Below are 14,827 nucleotides of genomic sequence, written 5' to 3' on the forward strand. Positions count from 1 at the left end.
TTTATCTTTAAATTTTGGGTTGTATGGTCAACCAGACTCTAAAAATGATTAAAACTTGTAAAATACATTGTAAAATTATTTTTGAATTACAAAAAAAAAATATATGTTTTATTTATCATTTCTTAAACTAAAACACATTCCTATTGTTTTGTAGATTTGATTATTCAATATCTTCACAATTGTACTATTATTTCAGTTTTACATTTCTATGACTGGTTGCTTTCTACATAACTATGTTTAATTCAGCTATATTGACATATATAGAAGCATCTAGCCGTCCGGTTTGAAAATTCACGGTAATTATAGCGCATGCGTAAGACCACGTAACCTTTGAACAATTTTGAATAAAATATTGCCAGTATGAATAGAAAAATTATCATTTCTTTTTCACATTTCTGCACGTATCGACAAATCGATAAAAAAGGCTTTGTAATACGTAGGTGGATAAAAATAGAACAAAAGTAAAGCGTGCTGTCTTAGAAACTGTCAAAAGTCGTATTAAAATCATGTTCAAGCCAGCATTTGTTGCTTTCATTTCGATTTTTCTTTATGGTTTTGCTCTGCTTTTTACTACGGCAGCCAGAATAAAATACGATAGAGGAATACTTCAATTTTATTTTACCATTGAATGCGGAGTAAAGTTTCGGCGATGTTTTTTATTTTATTTGATGATTTGACGTTTAAGATGACGTAATGAAAATAAGTATCGACAGGCACATAGAGCATACCGAAGTAGAAAGAGATATTACATCAGTTAATTATGCCGTCTCAGTATACGAGTATACCGATAAAGATAGCGTTTGTAATTGGGGTTCGGGATGCGCCTGATTATCATAAATACAGAGCAAATAACGCAATTCGCTTCAGGTGCAACTAATTATCCAATATTAACGTATAAACATAGCTTTAAATGAATATTTAAGTTGGAGTTCATTTTTTGGTTAATATTTAGTATTTAGTGGTTTCAAACTAATAGTGAATTATTTACAACTCGTCGAAAAGGGCAAAAGAACTCAAATATTTATTTGTACGAAAAAACAAAAGCTTTTGTTGAATACATTTTAACTAAAAAAACTGCAAAAAAGAAAAAGTTTTTATTGTTATTATTAAATTTCATAATATGAAAACTCATCTGATTCAAAATTACTTAATAATAAACATTTGAAAATTTACTCCTCTAAAATGACGCGTTTTAAAACAAAAGTAAACATTTTCTTCGTTTTAATATTACTTACAATAACTTTTAATGTATTTAGTTATTTTTACAAATAATATCAAACGTTCTAATAGCAAGAAAAAAAATAACTTTTTAAATAAATTTCGATATATTGCTGTACCAATCATAAGTTATAATTATTACAAGAAAGTATTCATTTTTGCTTTAATTACTATTTTATCATTTACTAGAGCGCTAAATTTGTACTCCAAATACAAGGTGAACAGGGTGATCTTTCAGGTGCCAGTTCAAGGACAATGAGATATTTTACAGTAAACCCCCATTTTTAGTACAAATATTTCATGTAGACTTTGACTCTAATCAAACTTAGAACCCTCAAGAACCTACGTCCAATGAGCCAAACACTACGCTACGAGATTTAAATCCATTCTTGTTTCGTTTTTAGAATTTTTATTAGTAGATTGAAAGCCCTAACTTTATCGGAATAATATTTCTATAGGTAGAACTGAATTTTTTACCAGGAAGCTCCTTTTATTGTCGTGAATCACAGCACAAAACACGCAAGCTTGAGAAACATCTTGCTTATTTTTTGTGTTCTCAACAAAAATCGAACCCGGAGCCTTCCGTGCGCGAATCAAGCACCTTAGCCATTATACCGCGGAGATCGCCTATATTTTCCAGGGGCCTAGATAAATAAATTTAGAAATAACGTTCAGAGTATGGGAAGACGATTTTTAAGACAGTTTATGATTATTTAACAGGAAATTAACGTTCCAATCATAAATTATTGAGGCTTAAAGTGGTCTAAAAGTCTAACGTACGAGTGGGTTTAGTACTCTCCTTGAACTACGTTGAATCTGGTTGTATTTTTTTAAGCTTTCTTCACCTTAGCCCTTATAAAGGGGATAACATTTTTGAGAATAACCTTAAAAATATGTATAATATATTTCTAACAATAAAAAAACCTTTCAAGCCATTAAATAACAACTTTCAACCCTTCAAAATATAAATTCGTGTTAAATAAACTAGATTACCAACTATATATAAATTATATGCAAAAAAATAGGTTTGGAAAACCAACTTTGTGGGGTTATTTATTATGCGATTAAAATAAGGCCTGCATAACACCTATTCTCCTCTATGGATGCAAATTATGGCACCTCAGTGGAGCTTAAAAGAGCAAAATTTTTAGTTTTAAGAATAGGTGTCTTATAAGAATCTTGGGTGCGCGGTTGTTTAACTTTGTGAAGAATAAAGTAATAAGAAAACGGACGCAGCAAACTCCGGTGATAACTGTCACCAAACGGAGGCGGTACGGTTGACTTAAGAGCCTTAACAACGCTTCCCTACTTTACAAGGCATCAGGTTATTGACGTCGTGGACGTCTCCTGATGACTGTTCGTCGGCAGTTCATGTCAGAACTACGGGACGAGCCGGACTTGAGAGGATGCACAGGAGCTGGCAGCTGACAGAAATGCCTGAAGAATCTTTGTCGACACTTTATGCTAGTTTTCTGTTTGCCAACTTGGGTGTGGACAAGGAATAAAGATGAATGAAAATAAAAATTACAATACCGGGTTTTAATAACTTATTGATTAATTAATTATCGACCGATTTTGGGACTTTTACGTGCTACCTTATAAAGCTTTAGTTTATAAAAAAATAATAATGTTATTTATATATTTTAGCCAAAAAACAGACTGGTCAATATAAAAATTTGACGAAATTTGTATGTGAAAAAAAAAACACTTATTTATTATTTATTATCAAATTATAGCTTGGTGAACAGATAGAGCTTGCACGTATTAACTTATTAATAATTTATTTATGTAATACAAATTATCTTTATGATAATGCATGTTGGATCTGTAAATGAGATTGAAAGGAGACCAGTAAAACATTCAGGAAAGAAAATAGTTCAAATATGACACTATTTGAGAACGGCGGTATTCAAAGTGTTAGTGTAAGTGTATCGTACAGCGACCAAGAGCGTGAATTGGTTGGCTAGAATTATATATTTTTTTAGTATTAAGGTATTTTTTATAATTCCTACTTAATTGAAAATCGTATTTCGGTGTTATGACCATATTTTATTAAATGTGCGATACACATTTTCTTTTTTTATTAGTAAAATAAAAAATAAAGTGGGGGCTCTGTCATGTTCAATGTTATTGTTAACAAACAAGTAAAACGATATAAATTAAATAACTTATTTTATTAACCAATGATGCTTCATTTAACGTTGTTATGCAGAAAACAGCTAGTCCACAATTTTGATGTTATCGGGTGCAGTAAATTCAATTATTTGTTCTGCTAAAAAACAGCCCGACCGCTTTCATACAAAAAAACAGTATTACTTAATAACCATTTGCAAATGGTGTCGACCACGAAAACGGCATGTTTTAATTTGCAGAAAATACCTACAGCGCTATAAAAATCTAGCGTTTCTTTAAAAATCTTTAAAACTGGTCAAATACATGATGAGATTTTTGTTTTTAATTAAAAAAAAACTAATATATTTATTGCTTATTATTTGTTAAAGTCAAAAACATTCCAACTGTTGCGTAAATTTGATTATTCACTCTTTTCACAAAAGTGATATTATCTCAGTTTGACTTTTTTATGGCTGGCTGCCTTCTGCATAGCTACGTTCAATTGTGTTATAAGCGTGTGTATATTAACATCCCTTACGTATTATGTTTTCTTTAACATGCTTTATTTTTATATCATTAGAATATTCACAGTATTTTCGTCTCGTGAGAAATTGTTTCCAGAATCCCATAGGTTCCTTATCATATTTCAACTCCATCTTCTTGAATCCATCCAACGAAATTTAAAATTTGATTTTCCTTATTTACAATATATTTCTCTAGAGATAAACTTCAAATAAACTTATGTATACCTGTATTTTTATTAATGTTTTACCTTTCTTACGCAGGTTTTATTCTTATAAAATTTCACGTAGGTTATTTAATTGATAACACGATATCAAACCTTTCAAGTTTTTAGGAAAAGTACTAAGACTTTTCTTAAAATTCATGAATTGATAATTACAATTGTAATTACTGTCAATAATAGCAACATAAAATTGTGTTTTAACTATTTGAGGTACTGTTTATGACTTGGCTGAAAAAATAGTGTTTTGTGTTCCTTGTTTTTTTGTTTATAGATGCTCCTACATTTCGTAAGTTTCTATTGCATTTTAAAACAATCTCTTAAAAATAAAATAAAACATTTTTAATTTTGAAAATTAGGCTGATTTTCAGAAATTTTTCATATTAATATTTTTGTTGGATTTTAAAAATATATAATGATAATTGTTATTAAATATTTTAATATAACCACTTACCGACTTTTCTATGTATTCCAGTTTTGAAACGTACCACTTTTCTCCTTTTTTTCTATCAACATAAAATATTTTCATAACCTAATCAGTGCATGTGCTTATTAAAATGCATGTTTTGTTGGTTACAAAGAAAAGTCGGTAAGTAGTTTCAGAAAAATATTTTAAAATATTTAATTAAATCTTCGACCACAAAGTGAATTATTGAAATATTAATGAAATATATTTTAATATTATGTAGGTAATGTATTTAATTTGGTAGTAAAAAAAAATAGCTTTGACCTTGAATTAAACAACTAGTAAAGTATAATAAAATATAAAATTTGCATCAGTGTTACATATAAACGTTTATTCTATTTAAAAAACACTTTAGTTTCAAAAGAGTTTTTTTAAATGTAATAAATACATTTGTGTCACATTTATATTGCCATCATGAGCAAAAAGGCGTTTCTTTGCAAAAGCCTTTTTTTAAGTATTTATCCACTGTTTTAAATCTTAAAACTGAATAATCATAAGTAAAAACTCAATATATCGATTGTTCACTACTCATAAAATCTATGTATGTCGTATCTACATTAAGTTTTTGCTTGTGGAACTCTGGATATTGTCTTATTGCTTAAAAAACTTCAAAAGTATTTATCGTTTCTCATGTATCAAATGGTTTGAAATTTCCTGTAAAAGGGCGGAGTCACAAAGTTTAGTTTTGTTGAAGGCAGTATGAAATATTACGACATGAATGAAATTACGAACAGAATACAAAAAAAACACCCTTATCTTCACAAGCTTATAACCGATGATAATATTGTTGTAACTAATGAAAAATAAATACATAAAAAACAAAGATTTTTACACCAACATTGCTCTACGCTCATTTAAATTACTTCATACCTTGTATTTTCACAGATATTAATCTGAATATTTATACTTATAATATTAAAAATCCAACACTGATTTGAGTCTACTGAACACTTTATTTTATTTTTACAAATATAAACATATAGAAATAAAAACTTCGTGACAGTTGTTCCTCCTTGTTAGGGCATTTTCAAACGAATGTGAAGATTAAATGGATTGAATGTTCTTATATAGTTATATAATCCAAGGTACTTAAGTAGAAAATAAAAATAATCTTACGAACTATAGTATGTACATAAATCATAATTGAGGGAAAAACCAATGGTTAAGGGCGAGGCTAAGTGTTCAATAGGTAATGGGGAATTTAGATATTTATATTGGAATTTCGGGAAAAATATAACAATGTAAGTATTTATTGACATACAAGTATGTATTGTGAGATAATTAATGAACTGAATCTTTATATTGAACTCAATCTATTTAAGCGTTTAAAAGAAGCTGCAGATTTCAAAATACATAGACCAATTAAATATTAACACTGCCAATGGGCCAGATGAACTAAGAAATATACCACTTAAGTTCATTAAAATATTCATAATACCTCCTTTCCTTTACGTTTTTCATCAATGCTTTGCAAAAGGAATATTTTCTAACAAATTTAAGATATCGAATATTGTACCAATTCACCAAACAGGCTCTTCAAGTAAAACTGACCATTACCAACCAATTACTTAAAAATCACAAATAACTAAAATCTTAGAAAAGTGTGTTTAAAACTAAATTATGGATTTTCTAGATCCTTGTGCTCTTTTATCACACAACCAATTCAGCTTTAATCTAGTTAAAACACAGAGGATGCAATATTCAATCTCACAAAATACATTTATTCTAGTTTAGATTCAAATAAGGAATGCCTAACAATATTTTTAGATCTTAAAAAAGCATCTGACACCGTTAACCACAGAATCTTCCAAAGTCAACTTTTTAAAATAGGTATTGAAAATCACAATATATTGTTTTTTTGAAAATAACTTAGCAAATCGATTTCAAAGCACTAAGATTGGAACAATTATAAGCTCATACTGTAATACATGGAGTCCCACAGGGAACAGTTCTTGGCCCTTATTGGTTCTTAATTTATATAAACTATATTTGTAATATTGACGTACCAGGGAAAATGTTTTCTCTTGCTGATGATACCGCAATAATTTTGCAAGATAAATCCTGGGAAGAAACTGCCATGAAAGCCAATAAATGTATTACAGTAATCAAAGTGTGGCTAGATCAGAATCTCGTTTCTCTTAATTGAGAAAAACTTTATTCTTATCTTTTACAATTCTAAATTGCCAGCTCTTTCTTCTTACAATAAAATTATGTTTTGTATTAAATACTGTCACCTTGATAGATGTTATAACTGTGAAAAAATGAAAACTAAAAAGTCGATAAAATATTTGGGAGTAACGCTATACAATCGACTTAAATGAAGTTATCAAATGGTTATAAAATTGAGATATTTGACCTATGTTTTCAAACGTTTAACTAGTTTCGTTCATCCAAACAGTAGCAAAATGGTTTATGATGCTTTTGTACAGTTTTTTTCTTTCTTATGGAATAATGGAATAAGGAGAAGCCTATAATAATCAAATTAAGCCATTTGAAACCGTACCAAAAAAATTATAAAATTATCATCATTCCCTTTACGCCCCTCATGGTGCATAGGGCCCAGCATTGGTACACCAATTGTAGCGTATTTTGATCATTTTTGTTACATGAAGGTAAAATAATCAGTCTTACGCTTTAGGTACGAGTCCAGGGAATATAAAATATTCCAGCATGAAAAAACCCTTTCAAAGAAATATTTCGTATCAATCATATCGAGAATCGAACCCGAGACCTCTTACATGGTAAGCAAACGCGCTGACCATTACACTACGAGGCCGACTAAAATTATGTGTTTAACTACTCGTAAACGAATAATTTGTACACGGTTATTAAAAGTGTAGACAAATATATATGTGCATGTGTGTCCTACTTTAAGATTTAAAAAAAAAAAACAAATATAACTCGTTTTGTAATTCTTGTATTTTTGCTCATAAAGGCTATAAGAAAGTTTATTTTCCAATAATTTATCATGAAGAGCTACAAAGTGAATGCTGATTAAATCATTAAGTCTAGTGAAGTTATAAAATCAAAACATAATGTAAACAATTTATTTTTTCTGCTTGATGTGCATATTTATTTTTAATATAAGTACACAAGTAAAAAAAAATCTTAGTCAAACGCACCATGCAAACAACCGGAATATCGTCTACGAAGAAGTCGTGAATTTTCCAATGAAACGATGATCCTATAAAAGGATATCGTCACCAGTCAACCATACATCCTGTCAAATTATTTGGCTTCTTCCGGATTAGGCAAATATCTGTCTGCTATTTTAAATAAAATCCGCCTCTACAAATATTGCTCTACACGACATATTGAATTGGCTTTCCTTTCTACGGATGCCGAAAACCTGGGCGAAAGGAAAATTTCAAATCAAAATTCTGTCCTCGAAGCCTAGACTCCATTAGAAGTGAGACTTTCCCCTTCCTACGACACCCCACCGGACTCCGTGTTACTGCCAATTTTCACATACCTATTTAGAATTTTTAAAACACCCAGCGAAATAAGATAGCGCTGGGGAATAATTCGCGACATTATTCATAGCGCGGGTGGGTTCTTGTGTAAATTTTGCGTTTTTACGGTCTTATTTGAGTTAATCGCTATCATTTCTCGCAGTAATATGGCTGACATTACTCGCGACTGAATTCGCAATCTTTCACTGCCAGCGCAATCAGGCATTAAATTCCGCCTGAGCAGTATATTAGCACACTCGATTTAATATAAGTATTAAACGCTCCTCTCAAACTGTTGCCAGCAAACGTCTGCTTGTTTCATTTTTAAACAATTAGTAAGCTTCGATGCACTCTAATAAAACAATCGTCGCCATTAGCAAACATTTCAACGAACAATAGTACCTACATAATAAAATGTAAATTTATGAATAAACAGCACACAAAGACGAACAACAATATGTATTTATTTAAATGTACAATACAGCACTACCGCCAATTACAATGTTAACTGTTGGATAATTACAAAAATATGTTTTTTTTAAAAACACAAGAGATTATTTAGGTTTAACATATTGTCTTTATATATATAATTCCTCTGTACGTATGATGTCACCGTACTTTTCCTAAACGGCTTAATCGATTTACGGGCGGTTTTAAGAGAAACATAGATCTTTGCGCTATGCGTGTTCGTAGATATTAAAACTTTCAATCGAATATGTAAAAAGAAGTTAAGAGCATAAATGTTTCATTCATTGATCGACCAGGGTTGCATTCGAGGAGAATGCATTTGCAAAAAAATGGAAAGATGTTGTTTTTTTGTGTGAAAAAAAATGTTTGTTTTTGAATGTTTACAAACAGCATTTGTTTTTTGTGGATTTCTATCAGATTGTTTCCTTAGTTTTTTTTATAATTTCCACCCATTTTTTTCTTTTTATTGGATTTTTGGTAACACTAATATAATATTAAATTCAATACATTTTTAAAAATCGTATTCCTATGTAAGTACACCCCCTTGTTGGTAAAACGACCGGAGTTTGACGTTTGCAAAAAGAATGCCATATTTAAAAAAAACATTTATTTTATGTTTTGGAATTCAACCATAAACAAATACCTAGGCACCTACTTAAATGAAATATTTTTTTATTATCAATTTCAAATTTTGGAATTTAATCACAAACATGTAATTAGGTACCTATTTATCAATGAAAAGTCTTTTTCCAAGCTAATAGCAGGGAAGCCAACGTCCGGGCAGGACAACGTTTTACGGGTCCACTAGCAGTTTATAAAAACAATTGTAAACAAAGACAAATTAGTCACTAATACACATTATGATACATAGTTAGAGAGGAAGAGTCTTAAACTGGTAATCCCAGCATGAAAAATATCCACCTCTCTCGGTAGGCTGTTCAACAGACCAATTATCCTTCCCACAGGCATCATCAACAGTAAATTTGTCCTGCATTCAGATGTCATTGTTTTTTGTTTTTTTCTGATCAGTGAGGTGAGGTTAGAAAAGATTCCGACTCCGGTAAAAAAAAAGTATTTTTTACCTTGCCTGGATATTTTCACCACTGTAATTGAGCATACAAGGGTGCAATAAATGTCATCAAACTATTGATTTTATTAGTCTGTTTTAATAATTTGTCAATTGGCAATAAGCTTGCCCATATACTAATAACTTTCATTTTGTTGATTCAATGATACTGTTATTTTGTATATTTGATTATGTATGAATATAAATTTGTATAATTTAGAATTTACATTTTAATATTTATGTCTGATTATCGTTTTAAAATTGTATTCTTTGGAATTTTATTATTCATTACATCAACCTTTTTTGAATTTTTATAATATTGCATCACATGTCATTGTATTTTAATCTAATTAATTTTATTATGTATTTTTTTAAATGTATAATGGCTTGACACAGGCATAGCTAAAAAAGTCTTAATAAGTTTACTTATATTTAAATAAGCGTAAATTTAATAAATAAATAAAAAATATTATATTTATATATTTAAATACTTGTTTATTGTTTATTTTATTCCAGTCAAATGGTTCAATAGTGCATAGCCAATTCTACCATAAAAAAAACTATACAATCTCAGTATAATAACGTAGAAGTAAATTACATAATATGTTTATGTTAATAAAAATTCAGATAAAAGCATCCTAAAATAAATAAACTCAAGTACAAAACAAAAAGATTATTAGACGCAAATAATCCAGCCTTTTTTTCGAATGCGTTATTTTGCATCTTTAATTAATTTACCAAACAAACTAAATTATTTGATGATCATATATTAAATACGTGCCTGTGATAAATCGTTTTCGTCAAAATATTATTTTGATGAAACAATGAACTGTTGTGAATTAATTTTGATTCTCTTCAATTCTAAACACAACTTTAATGAATACTTTTTATCCATCGACTTCGTGAATTTTCATAAAAACTGCAATAATTTCCATTTTATTATGTAAATAGAAAACATTAACGATTAGCCTTAGTTAATCATAAGGTCCTAAATATTCACTGCTGACCCGCTTTCATTTATCATTTATGTTAACAAGTGTCATTGTGTTACAAAGTGGGAATACATTTTACATTACAAAAGACAAGAATACGTCCTTCTGAAATGATCTCCAAATTCTGTCACGAAATCGAAGACTAGATACTTCAATAAAAAATATTTTTGCCATAAATATTTAATTATAATAATAAAACTAAAAAAGTATATTTATTATTATAATTAAAATGCAGTTCCACCAAGAAATGTCAATAGAAAAACTCAATAAATATTTAAATTGTGTTTATTCACGACGTGTATTTTAACCAATAAACTTCACAAAATTTAAATAATATCTTTACTTACTTTTTTTGCGATTCTATTGGTTTGATATGCTAAATCTTGATTTAAAACTGGGGTTGTTTATAGTTGAAAAATAAATGTGTACCTTAATACAAAAAAATATTTGTAGTATTTATCTAATTTATTTCGATACGAATAGGGTGAATCGGGTTCAAAAGGGGGATCAAACTTCAAGTACGCGAACACGACACCCTTACAATACACCACAGGGTGTATTGAGAGAACCGTTTTGTTTCTATACGAAACTTAATAAAATGATTTATTATACCTTTTAACACTTTATGAAATAATATTGATTCAATCAAAAATTCAACCCAAAACGCTGTAGAAAAAACAATATTTTTAAAGTTTTCATGATTATTACATTAGGACATTTTAATTAATTTTTGCTCCATTATCCATTAAAAAATACATTTTTATGTTCTATACCTAGTAGTAGTAGTAAGTAACGTTCTATGATTTAATTTTTGAAAAAATAGAAAATTTATCTAATATCAGTTACCACTTACCGACTTTTTTAGTATACCGGTTTCGAGACGTATCCGTCTCTTTGTCAGGACACTCACTACACCAACATGCAAATACCAATATACACCTTCACCTTCACCATCACCATAGCATATACATGGTATTTCCAAAAATACATCAACACGGCCATATCTAAACATGCACTAAGCTTAGTTAAAAAATATTTAATCTTATATTAAAGAATTGGTAGGGAGTTGAAAGGGAAAGGGGTAGAGGTGAGGTCACCCGATTTGTTCATTTTTGATTCATTTCACAGAAAATGGATCATTTAAATAATAATGATCTATGTAAATATTGTATTTAAATTCAAAAGAATTGCTTTTAAATTTGCGGCAAACTATTGTTTTTTTTTTATTTATGTATTTTTTTCCTATTTTGATAATTGAATTAATTTTGCGAACAATTATACGAGCTATATTCAAAAAGTATGTTCCGTTATAGGGTAAAGAAAATAAGTATGTATTTTTTAAATTTTTTTTTTTAAATTTCTTGACCTTAAAATATTTTTCTACAAAACTCCCACCATTTTGTAGGCATTTATCATAGCGCGGCACTGGCTTTTGTATTCCCTCTTCATAAAAGGGTGCCACCTGCGGAGGTTTTTGTGTTAGTCATCAAAAATTCTCGGCAAAAAATGAGCACAAAGTTTTAAAAAATAATTTTTAAAAGCATAATGTTTTTTTTTCCGACTGCAGGAACCAGTTCATCACTTATCAAATATGGACGCCCGTTTTGTTCATCATCGTGCGCATTATTACGACTTTCATTAAACTGTCTCCCCATCTCCTTACCATTGAATCACTTATCCACATATTTTTCGTACACCTCACAGATCCGTTGATTTTTTTCCCCCCATTTCAAACAAGCACCACAAAGTATGAGCAGTCAGCTGACTCATAATAGCGTCAACTCCTCAATAGGTAAGTGTTAGTTCTAAATAGAGCATTTTTCCTTATGCCTCGTAATATGTACATACCCTCCACGTCTGTTATAATGTCAAAACATGTTATGGCCCTCTGATTGTATTAAAAAATATAAAATAAAATAAATAAAAATATTCTACTATGGCGAATGAACCATTGACGTGGCAAAATTATGGACATAGGATTCATTCCTATTATTTATAATTGGTAACGGTAATTTATTTATTAAGGAAATCATACAGTATTTTTATAAATACAAGGTACAATTTTTTTTTTTTTAAAAGCAAGACCAATTACAGATTCCACATTAATTTATGCAGGAGGAGAGGGGAAAAATAATTAAATTAAAAAAAAAAATGTGAAGAAGTATAAAAACTAATAAAAAGTACATAAAAGGGAGAAGACATTGTATAGCTACCACTCTACTTTCCTCCTCTCTCTCTCTGCTTCCATGAACATATATGTATATTTCTTAGTAAAAAATCACGACCAACAATAATTAATTTGATGCAGGTAGTAGATGTACATATGAATAAGTCAAAATTAAGAGTTGAAATTTAAAATTTAAATTAAAACTAGAAGTTAAAATTAAATGTTAAAATTAAAAGTGAACATTGAAAGTTAAAATAATATTTTAATTGCTTGTTACAAATATGACCAGAATCAAACCAACATTAATCAACCAATGTGATCAAAATTGTGTTTTTCTTGTTATAAAATACAAAAATAATTCATCTATTGTTGTAAAATAATACTTTTTAATAGTAAGTTCTTCTAGTTCTTTACACACCCTATACCTATGTATAAAATGCCTCTAAGCATAAAAATGAAAAGGGTTTTTTTATTCGACCATGTAAGGGTTCTGGTTTTATATAATTACCAGATCATACGGGTTAATGTAAATAAAATGGAAAGTTACAGATTAATTTCATTAAAATATCCTTGACGAAGGATACAAAAGCTTACCGATATCATGCGTTATGTATCCTGTTTCTTGGTGTAGGTGCAAATGTACCAAAATTTTTGTTTATTAGCAAGCGGAAAAAGGAATCGGCTGATGTTGGGATTAGGGTTAGGCTTTTTGCTCTCCCCGATATATTTTTTAACCCTAATTTGAGCAATCCTCTAACGCCACCCTCAAGGGCCAGTGTGTAAATTAATTCCTGCTACTACCCAAGTTATAACTACCCTCTGTGATTTATTATGTGCGAAGCCCTACTAGGCATGTGAATCATCTCTCAGCCTAAGAGGGTAAAATAATCAACTAACCATTATACTTACACAATAGGGTGAGAGCGAGCAACAAGGAAGTAAACTTTACAGATTACGTAGATATTTTAGGAAATCTGATTGCAGCCCTTAATCTAAAATATAAAGTCATATTTTTTTAAGGTAAACTTCGAATTGAGAGGTCCAAGACTCGAATTCTCTATATTCTCTTCCACAACTTTTGTCCATTTTCTAACTTGATTATTTAAATATTTAGTTTTATCATAAGAATGCTAATATTTACTAAATAAAAAAAAATAAAAAAGTTGTAAATTAAAAAAAATTCAAAAAATTATGTGTATTTTGGTCAATACCCGTAAAAAATGCAACTCAAGATTTTTATTAAGTAAGATTTAAGAGTGGCCATGGATCGAAATCACCATAGCTATTATAACTGTAATTATAAAACCTTTTTTACTTAATCCAAGCATTATTTCCTTTTTTATAAAAGTTGAGTTGTTTTGCAGTAATATAATACTGATTTAACATATAAATTTAATTGTCAATAACTATTTTTTTTATTTTTTACAAATTTTGTATTGTTAAAGAATATTACGCATTAAAAAAAAAAAAACTTTTTACTTCAAAATATTTATTCCTTATCTATTTTGCAAAATTAGAATGCTAAATTAATATTTGCATTCGTTTGATGATTATTGAATTATGCATAAGAAGATTTGCGTTTAGTGGCCGGCGGATAATATTCCAGTGTGGAAATTATAAAATGAGAGTCAGATTTTGTAGACTTTATACCTCTCGGTAACAGAAACACAGAGCTATAGTACAGTTAACTAGATCAGTGGTCTTCAAACGTTCTGGCCACATAAACTGTTAGCCAAATTCGTAACAATAATGATTGTCATAATTCGGATTATTTAAATGTATTCATTTCAAATACAAATCAGACTTTCTAGATTTTTTTTCTTGAACTACCAGAAAAATAGGGGTCAAATCAGGGAATGTACAATTGTCACATTAACTGTTGCACAATCTTGTAAAAAGAAATTAATAGATGAAAAAAAATGGAAAACATTAAAGAGAAGGCAATAAGAAAGTCTTAGGACTTCAAGAGCTTATGACTGTTATTGGCTGGTTTCAGTGGTCATTTTACATACGTAATATTCTCTTTATTGCATTTGTTTGTACATCCATATTTCTTTAATTTTTGTGACGTTAAAAAGATAAATCGGTAAATTAATTTGAGTGAGATTTACCTGACTGTTGATTTTGATAAATTCCTAGAAAGT

This window comes from Micrasema longulum, unplaced genomic scaffold (genome assembly GCF_059751315.1).
Source record: "Micrasema longulum isolate JH-2025_06_02 unplaced genomic scaffold, ASM5975131v1 h1tg001731l, whole genome shotgun sequence".
Taxonomy (NCBI): Eukaryota; Metazoa; Arthropoda; class Insecta; order Trichoptera; family Brachycentridae; genus Micrasema; species Micrasema longulum.